Below are 10,017 nucleotides of genomic sequence, written 5' to 3' on the forward strand. Positions count from 1 at the left end.
CCTTTGAGGTAGTCCTGCAAAAAATCAGCTTATATCAGCTTCTTGATGAAGCTAACATTTTTGATCATTGAGTAGCTAGATACATGTTGACTATTTATCCATCTGCTCTCCAGTTCATGAAAACACATTGAAAATGCAAGGCAGGAGAAGCTCTGAGCCTTCAGACATGATGTGAGCTTTCTAGTTCAAAATGATAAGCCAGGAACTGTGCTGTGTAATACATTCCCTGGAACAAGTTCAATTCCACAAGGACTCTTGCTTTATGACTTCATACAATTGACATTGCCTCAGATACTGGCTCTGCAATAGAAGAGGCTGTAGGGAGACTGAACATGTGCAGGTTGTACATTTTAGCCTGCCAAGAGTTACAGATGTGATGGCTCCTACTTTCATGTTCACATTTTAATTGAAATTTCTAGTCTGTTCAGTTCTTGTGAGCCGAAAGCAACACTTGCATAAGGTCAAACATTTAAAACTTGGCAAGGAAAAGACTTTAATTTCCAAACTTTTCAAAAGCACTCTTCATTCTATGTCTGCTTTTGATTTGCATTTACTTCTCCTTCACCTATTCTGGTGATATTTCTTAATTTACCTTTTCTTTTATTTACAGTATTTACTTTCAGTTAGATAATACCTTTAGGATGGACTTTTTCCTGAGACTAAGAAAAGAAGCAAAGGCTTCACTGTATGGAACACGTAAGAAAATAAGCACTAACACTTTTAATATTCAGGAATCCAAAGAGATTGTAGAAATACTTTTGAAATAAATATTTTGGCAATGAAAAAATAAGGCTTTAACCTAAAAGACTTTACTAACACAAGAAAGCAATTTTGAAATCAACTATGGATTACTGTATGAGCCTGTAGTGAGGACAAGGCTGTGAAAATTGCCAGTATTGTTCTCTATGCTGAACCAAATCAGAATTCTTGTGAAATGTTATGTGCCCTGATTTCCCTGCTGATAAAAACAAATAATTTTAACTATTGTCAGGTTTATTCTGGCTTGCTTAGAAAACTTGCTTAGGAAAGTTTCTCGTAACTCATTATTAACATAAGGAAAGCTGCAATGAGGTGCTGATCCCGAGCATGACCTTGAGATACTGCAAACACACTATTTTGAATTACATCAAATTAATAAGTTAATAATATTTTCTACGTTCCAGAGATGTCTCAAAAATAATACTATGCCTTGTTTTCAATATGTGTAGATTAACTCAGGGAAGGAAACAGTAAAAAAAGTTCATAATAACAAGACTCCTCTCAGAGTTACCAGAAGTTCCAAATCATTCAGCATTCCTGAGTTCAATTTTTATTCTATATTTGTAGGCCTGTCACTGGATGCTGAACCACTGCTGTAACTTTTAGTAAAAATCCACAAGAAAGGACATCACCTACCTAGGAATAAGAAACAAATGTATTTTCTCATGGAAAGGACAATGCATTTGACTATGTAGAAGCAACAAGAGTGAAGAGAGCTATGAACTATTGACCAAGCTGTTTATTTACATTTTTTATGGCTGTCCATTATGTTATCATCACGTTCTGAGTGGTTCCCTCTATTTTTATTTATCTACTCTTATCCACCTGCTAAACTGTGGATTAAGTAAAGAATCTTTGCACAATATCTATCTTCATTTCCAACATCCAATATAAGGTCTTGGAACAGATCATCCTAGATGACATGCTTGATCACATGAGAAAAGGGCGTGTGATCCATGACAGCCATCATGGCTTCACCAAAGGGAGTTCATGCTTGACCAATCTGGTGGCCTTTTATGATGGACTGACGGCATCAGTGGACAAGGGAAAGGCGTCCGATGTCATTTACCTGGACTTGAGCAAGGCCTCTGACATGGTCCTCCACCACATCCTTAACTCCAAAATGGAGGGATGTGGATTTGATGGGTGGACCACTCAATGGATAAGAAAGTGGTTGAAAGGCTGCAGACAGGGTGGTCATCAATGGTTCTATGTCCAGGTGGAGGCTGGTAATGAGCGGCGTCCCCCAGGGGTCTGTCTTGGGACCGGTGCTCTTTAACATCTTTATCAATGACATCACTGATGGAATCGAGTGCACCCTCAGCAAGTTTGCTGACGACACCAAGCTGAGTGGTACAGTTGACACGGTTGAAGGAAGGGATGCCATTCAGAGGGACCTCGAGAAGCTAGAAAGGTGCGCCCGGGTGAACCTGATGAGGTTCAACATGGCAAAGTGCAGGGTTTTGCACTTGGGCTGGAGGAATCCCAGGCATCCACACAGACTGGAAGGAGAGGTCCTTGAGAACAGCCCTGCAGAGAAGGACCTGGGGGTCTTGATTGATGAAAAACTTAACATGAGCCAGCAGTGTGCCCTTGCGGCTTGGAAGACAAATGGTATCCTGGGCTCCATCAAAAGAGGGGTGGCCAGCAGGGACAGGGAGGTGATTGTTCCCCTCTACTCTGCTCTTGTGAGGCCCCATCTGGAATACTGCATCCAAGCGTGGAGCCCCCAGTACAAAAAAGACAGGGAGCTGTTGGAGAGGGTCCAGAGGAGAGCCACAAAGATGATCAGGGGACTGGAGCACCTCCCCTATGAAGACAGGCTGAGGGAGCTGGGCTTGTTCAGCCTGGAGAAAAGAAGGCTGTGGGGTGACCTCATTGCAGCATTTCAGTACCTAAAGGGAGCCTACAAACAGGAGGGGAACCAACTCTTTGAAAGGGTAGAGAACTGCAGAACCAGGGGAAATGGTTTTAAGGGGAGGGAGGGGAGATTTAGGTTGGACATCAGGGGGAAATTCTTTACAAGAGAATGGTGAGGTGCTGTAACAGGCTGCCCAGAGAGGTTGTGGATGCCCCGTCCCTGGAAGTGTTTGAGACCAGATTGGATGTGGCCCTGGGCAGCCTGGTCTAGCATTAAATGTGGAGGTTGGTGGCCCTGCATGTGGCAGGGAGGTTGGAGTTTCATGATCCTTGAGGTCCCTTCCAACCCTGGCCATTCTGTGATTCTATGATTCTGTGATTCTGTGTCTTTTGTTTGCTTGTTTGTTTGTTTTATTGCCCATTAGGTATTGATTCTCATTACTCATATCAGAGTAAGCCACTATTTCTTTCTTTGAAGATATGTTAGAAAGTGTCAACGTAAAATGATGCACAGGCTTTTTTTTAGAAATCTGTAGAGGTCTAAGATAAAGTTTTTCCTTATGCTATACATCATAATTAAGAAGAGATACTTTTCTACTCATATATGGGCACTTGTCACAGCCTTTATCACCTGAATATTCAGCATGGAAAGATTAGTTGAAAGACTTATTTTAGCCACTAGATGGTAGCAAGACTGCATTCCTGCAGTAAAGCAGACTATCTGTTCAGTTTGATTTTGTGCCAAAAATAATCAGAACTAATAGGGTGGCAAGTGATCATCAGTACGCAACTCAGTCTTGAGATGAATTTTTCTAACTTTAGTATTTAACCTCTGCATAAAAGGTTTTTATGTTCTGAATCTGTCATCAGTCTCTAATTCAAACTTCTACTTCAAACATTTTTTCTTTTTTTCTTTTTCATTTATTTTTTCTTCATTTTCCTATGAAAAGAAAAAGGAAAGGAGGGAGGGGGAGAAAGATCATACACTCAGCATTAAAAGGATTTCTGAAACTATTGCAATGTATATAAAATTAGGATGTTCGTAATTTTGTCTACTGCTGTCTCTCTCTTAGCTGCCTCCTTCAAAATCACAGTGTTAAAAAATAGTGGTAGAAATATATTTTTTAAAATCATTATTATTAATGGAAACTTAAAATTCCCATATTACCTCTTAAGCAAGTAATGTTTCACTGATAAATGCAAATATCCATAAATTTTATTAAACCCATCACACAATTCATCAGGATGTTTCATATGTCTCTGTGTTGATTACTTCTGATTGAAAGGACACTGGTGTTTCTTGATGTCTTTGTTTCTTCCACCTGGGACTAATTTTATTCCTAGTAGCACCTAGTAGTTAATTTTATTCCTAGTACCACCATGGTACAGTGCCACATTTTAGATCAAGTATGAAAATAATGTCGATAGCACATTGATATTTTATTGTTGCTGAGTTGTGCTTACACTAATCCAAGGATTTTAGGTTCAGCTCAGAACTTACACTTCAGAGCTGATTCAGATTTCTAAATCCTGCAGTGCATTCCAGAAAAATACAAACTATCCTCAGACAAAATGACCAAGGCAGCATGAACCAGATATGCATTCACACATCTGACTGCTCTTCAGGGATGTATCTTAACTATATCTAGAAGTGGCTTTCTTAATTTTTGTACTTCAGCATCTGTCAGATCTTAGAATAGGCTCATGAAGACAAAACATGATGTTCTAAGTAAAAGGGAAGGCTGAGGAAAAAAAATGTACAAATACTTTGGCTTGAAAGACCAGAACAGAACTTTAAGAGATTGCACAAGTATCTCTCGTGTAAAGTTCTTGGCTGTTCCTTAAATCATATATGATACCATATCTGACCTCACAGCAAGTATGGCTTCAGTGTCTCAAAAATATGCACTTCTAAAAACATATGCAGCTATAAATTTATTTCCTTCACAGTATTCAGTCTTCAGGATCACATTTTAAAAAACTATTTATAGCAGAAAGTATTACAAGAGTTTGTATGTGTCTGAATATTACAGTAATAACCAACCAGGGCTTTGGATCTAATGAAGGATTTATCAGAACTGTTAAAGCTCCTCACATTTTCTTTGTATCTCTGGATAGAGCATAACAAGAATCCTTTGTCTGTGACTGTAAAAACTGCTATTTAGTTAGCATAGAACTGGATATCTTATAAAAAATAATTGTAACTGAAAGTATTTTAATACTGTGAAACAATAAATCCTTCTTGTCCCTTCTAAAACTTTATTTGATTCAAAACTTTGTTTGTTAATCATATTTTATTCTGTCCTAAAGATAAGAAACAAAACAAAGCACTATAGTAAGGTTAAGCAACACATTCCGAGCTCTCAAAAATAACCTTATTTAATTTCATTGGTATTTACTGCACTGTGAAAATTTGGGATTTTATCTCCATTCAAAAAACAACAAAAAATATTTTTGGAATCTGTCACTCTCCCAGGAAAAAAATGCCTCTGCACATCAGCATGAATCTTTTTTTTTGGCTTTGGCCTTATCTTGCTCAGGAAGAAATAACCCAGCCATGGTGCTGACTCTCCTTGTGCTCCTGCTACCTTTCACTCTACTCTCTGGTCTCCGGTCTGACATCAGTGATGTTCCTGCTGCTCCTGTCTGTAGCCAGTTTGGAAAATATTTATTGAATTAGCCTTTTGAGCAAAGTATTAAATAGTTTTCTTAGCTATCACTGTGGTCTTTAGAAATGAGATATTGCAGTTACATACTTTGATAGTATAAATATACAATGACCTAATTAAGAAGTAAATTTATTTTCCTGTTTTTAAAGTCTTATGCCATTCACAGGACAGTGATATGGGCAGTTTTGGAAAGGAAGCCATGTGGAAGCTTTACAGTAACATTTGGAAGAGCACATCTGCAAAAAGGCCTGGATTTCTCGATTCAGTTGATCTCTCAGAAAAAAAATCATCACAGATCTGATAAAAAGTCAGAGTCCTCAGAGCAAGTAATGTGCTTGCTAAGCCTTCTACTCAGAGACTGAAACCAGATCAGAACTGAACATGTGGAACTCACAGGTTAGCTGGGGATTACAGGAGCCTTTGCTTATTTATTCAAGTGTCCATCAGTACCCTTCATTCCTTCATGACAGATGTCTAGGTTCTATCCTTCACTTGAGCTTCTGACTGATAAGCCTGATAAGGGTTTTGTGATTTTACAGGGAGAAAATAAATAATGATGATAATCATCATCATAATAAATTTAACTCTCATCACCATCTGACTGTGCTTAATATATATGCTATATTTGTCAGTTCCACTTCATTTTCTATGACTGCTAGCTCCTAGAGTCATAAAATCAAAGTATCGTTTATGCTGAAAAAAAAATCAGATCAAGTCCAACCATCCACCTAATAATACAAGCCTACCACTAAAACATGTCCCTAAGTGCCACATTCACACATCTCTTAAATCTTCTGCTGTCATATAGTGTCACGTAAGCAATAAGCAATTCCTTTCATGTAGATGTAAAGCTTCTGTCTCTGAGTTCCCATTTAAGTAAGAGTTGACATCTCACTGTATTGGAGGTTTCCTTGTTTAACATGATACAATCTTAAAAGCTCCTACTAAGTCTGAAAGGCAGTAACTGCATACCAGGACTCAGAGAAAAGGACAGCAACCTCTGCTGATAAAAATTTGGAGAAAAATGAGGATGCTTGTGTGGATAATCTGTTCTTCATTTTGGACATAAAACTCATCCTGCATGGCTTAGAAGCACACCAGCAAGACATGCCTTTTCCAGACAGTTTAACCTCAATAAAATGCTACTTATACCATATAGCAATAAATGTAAATTCAGTTACTGATGGTGTTCAATATTGTACAGATAGACAACACATGTCTGGGAGAGCTCCATGTAGGAAAGGTATCAACAGGGCACTGAAAATATGTTAGACTCATAGACATGATTGTGCCTGGGCCATGAGGGTAAAGATTTGCCACTCTGTGACAGGGTGCTTTATCATGACCCTCTGCTTCCTCCTTCAGCCTGGCTGTTAGACACAAGTCCTTGCTAAGGCAGATAATGAGCACACTGCTGGTTACAACTCAGTCCTGGCTCAGATAGGAACCACAAATCCTTCTCAAACTGAGTGCTGAAAGAGCTAATGGTAGACACCTGATTCAACAAATGAGGGTCAATCAAGCATACACTAAAAAGTGTGACTATGAGTCAATCATCATATCCCATAAACAGTGAATAGCCCAAAAGCTCCCTCAAGCTGCATGGCAGTTGGCTGTATGACAGGATCCTGCACTTTCTGTCCTAATTAAATACATAGAATCATAGAATCATAGAATGGCCCGGGTTGGAAGGGACTTCAAGGATCATGAATCTCTAACACCCTTGCTGCAGGCAGTGCGGCCAACCTCCCCTAGACCAGGCTGCCCTGGGCCCCAATCCAATCTGACATTGAACACCTCCAGGGACGGGGCATCCACAACCTCTTTGGCAGCCTATTTCAGCACCTTAACACTCTCACTTCCCCCCGACATCCAGCTTAAATCTTCCCTCCAACTTAAAATCATTTCCCCATGTCCTGCTCTTATCTACCCTTTCAAAGAGTCGACTCCCTTCCTGTTTGTAGGCTCCCTTTAGGTACTGGAAGGCTGCAATGAGGTCATCCCACTGCCTTCTTTTCTCCAGGCTGAACAAGCCCAGCTCCCTCAGCCTGTCAGCTACACTTGTCTCTGTTTAAGGAATGAAACATAAACCAGTAAAGGATAAAATAAGAAGAGGAAAACTATTATTTAACTTGAAAGATTCCAACTTGTAGATGAAGGATTATACTGATCAAATAGTTTAGGTAGACAGATTTCTGTAACCTGGTAAGATTGAAAATACTTATGTTGCATAGCTGCAGCTGTTTCTGCAGCATGGGAGATTGTCTCATCTCTCAAATCTCTACAGTCAAGGCACTATAAGAAGCAGAAAACCATATTAGGTCATTAATATGGATAAGTCAAACAACCACAGAAATGCTCACATGTTTTTTGATGGAAGGAAACAATCCTTGATATCCCTGAGATATATATTAATATTTTTCAACAGCTGCTACCTATCTTTTTGATGGTAGGATATAAAAGTGATGGTTTTAATTTTTTTTTTATACTGGACTGACCTACATCTCATGGTCTACTGTTAACTGTGCTTTCATATGACTTTCACTATAATTATACTTGGGTATTTGTAACTAAAACCATCTGAGATATTTCTGAGATTCCTCTACTCTGGAACTACAGCAATTAAAATAGTGATTATGTAGGATGAATCATTGCAATGACTTGGAATTCTAGCAAACAAATTTGCTCCCCCTTTTACATATTATATACCAATGAAAAATTACTGAGTTAATAATCAAAGAAAGATATTCCTATGTTCTGTCCTTGATGTTAATCTGATGAATACATTCCAGAACATTGCAATAACTCTCTTATGTCAGTCTTCAAGAAATCTTTAACGATGCTTCAAAGTTTGTTAGGAACCAGCAGGATGGATTGAACTGAGTTTGGCACCTGAACATACAGATACATGCTCAGTAGAATTTTTTCTTCAACTCCCACGGCTTCTTCTTAATTAATTACTTGATAAATTAAAAAAATCTCAGTAGCTGCTCAACCTTAAGGCCTTCCTAAGGCTGCCATTCCAGACATAAATTGTGATGACAGAAAGTCTACATTTCTCACGTATCATTGGAAAAAGAAGTTCTGGACTTGAGAAGCATAATGTTTTGCTGCCAGTTATACACCTAGCCTGAGTTGCTGACAGTTTCCTTTTCCTTTCACACTCAGACAACATCTCTGGTTACAGAAAAAGATATGAAGGCCTGGATAAAGAAATGGAAAAATATATTTTGGAGGGGGAAAATAGTGAACTTCTGAGCCAGCTCTCTGATGCCTGCTATATTGAGAAGATTGTGACAGAATCTCCTAGGTCTGAATTATGATGAATTTCTGAGCAAGAGAATTTCTGAATGCCTTCATCTACATAAAACAGCAAACAAATGAAAGCAGGAACCATATATGTGAGAGTGTTTACTCTCTGCCTCCTCTGAAGTGACTTCCCAAACTAGTGAAAATAATTCTTTAGTCTAATATGCCAGAGAGCCACAGCACTGCTTGAAGGAATAGTTGGAGACACAATGGGGAAAAAGAGGAAGCAGAAACCACACAAATTCAGAGCTACAAAATATAGTAGAAGGAAAAACACTGGAAAGCAAAAGAAGAATAAGACACATCATTAATTAGTAGTGCACCATGAGATTAAATCATCAGGGGATTTTAGAACAGTGGTAGGTCCGTGAAGTTTGTTTTTTTTGTGCCTACTATTCTATACTATATATTTTGATGAAAGAAAGAACTTGCCTATAAGATATTTCTGTGGGAGTGCGGTGTGTTTCTTGGGGGAGGGAGATTTCCTTCCTTCAAAAGATTTTGCTCCTTTAGTCTTGTATCTAATGAGAACCAAATGGATCCTGGATACTAGTATTTTATAAGGCCTGGTGAACAGATATTAGAACTTTCACCTGCTGTAATCTTAGCTAAAACACAGCTTGCAATGAGGAGAAAGAGTGCAGTATCCCACAGCCTTCTGGAATTAAATCTTTCAATTTATAGATAATAAATCACTTAAAGCTGAAAACCACATTTAAGTAACACCTCATTGAGTCTTTTAAAAAACATTTTCTCTTGGTCAACCACATGTATAAATAGAGTTGAATAAAAATGATTTGTCTTGTTGATAATGAGACTAAAAGCACCAGTAGTGGAATAATAATACATGCTTTCAGAAAAATCCCGTTAATGTTCTTTAAAATAGTTCCCATTGCTCAGATGAAAGCACTTCTGTTCTTCTGTTAGAAGATAGGAAGGAAATATTAAAGGAGAAAGCCTTTTCTTTTCTTTTCTTTTCTTTTCTTTTCTTTTCTTTTCTTTTCTTTTCTTTTCTTTTCTTTTCTTTTCTTTTCTTTTCTTTTCTTTTCTTTTCTTTTCTTTTCTTCTCTTTTCTTCTCTTTTCTTCTCTTTTCTTCTCTTTTCCTCTCTTTTCCTCTCTTTTCCTCTCTTTTCCTCTCTTTTCCTCTCTTTTCCTCTCTTTTCCTCTCTTTTCCTCTCTTTTCCTCTCTTTTCCTCTCTTTTCCTCTCTTTTCCTCTCTTTTCCTCTCTTTTCCTCTCTTTTTTTCCTCTCTTTTCCTCTCTCCTCTCCTCTCCTCTCCTCTCCTCTCCTCTCCTCTCCTCTCCTCTCCTCTCCTCTCCTCTCCTCTCCTCTCCTCTCCTTTCTTTAATAGAATTGAAGGAGTGTTGAGGTATTCTTTCAGGAAAGTGTTATTATGGTGAAAGGAGCTAATGTTTTATT

General features: G+C 38.3%; 1 long non-coding RNA gene across 1 annotated transcript; it reads left to right on the top strand.

The window, feature by feature from the left end:
* The first annotated feature begins 314 nt into the window (after window positions 1–314).
* LOC149919386 (uncharacterized) lies at window positions 315–1,608 on the top strand. The gene is made up of 3 exons (XR_016463556.1): window positions 315–340; window positions 611–696; window positions 1,327–1,608. It is a non-coding gene; the product is annotated as an uncharacterized LOC149919386 (long non-coding RNA).
* The last annotated feature ends 8,409 nt before the right edge of the window (window positions 1,609–10,017 follow it).

Source organism: Phasianus colchicus, chromosome 1 (genome assembly GCF_987193195.1).
Source record: "Phasianus colchicus chromosome 1, bPhaCol1.hap1.1, whole genome shotgun sequence".
Classification (NCBI taxonomy): domain Eukaryota; kingdom Metazoa; phylum Chordata; class Aves; order Galliformes; family Phasianidae; genus Phasianus; species Phasianus colchicus.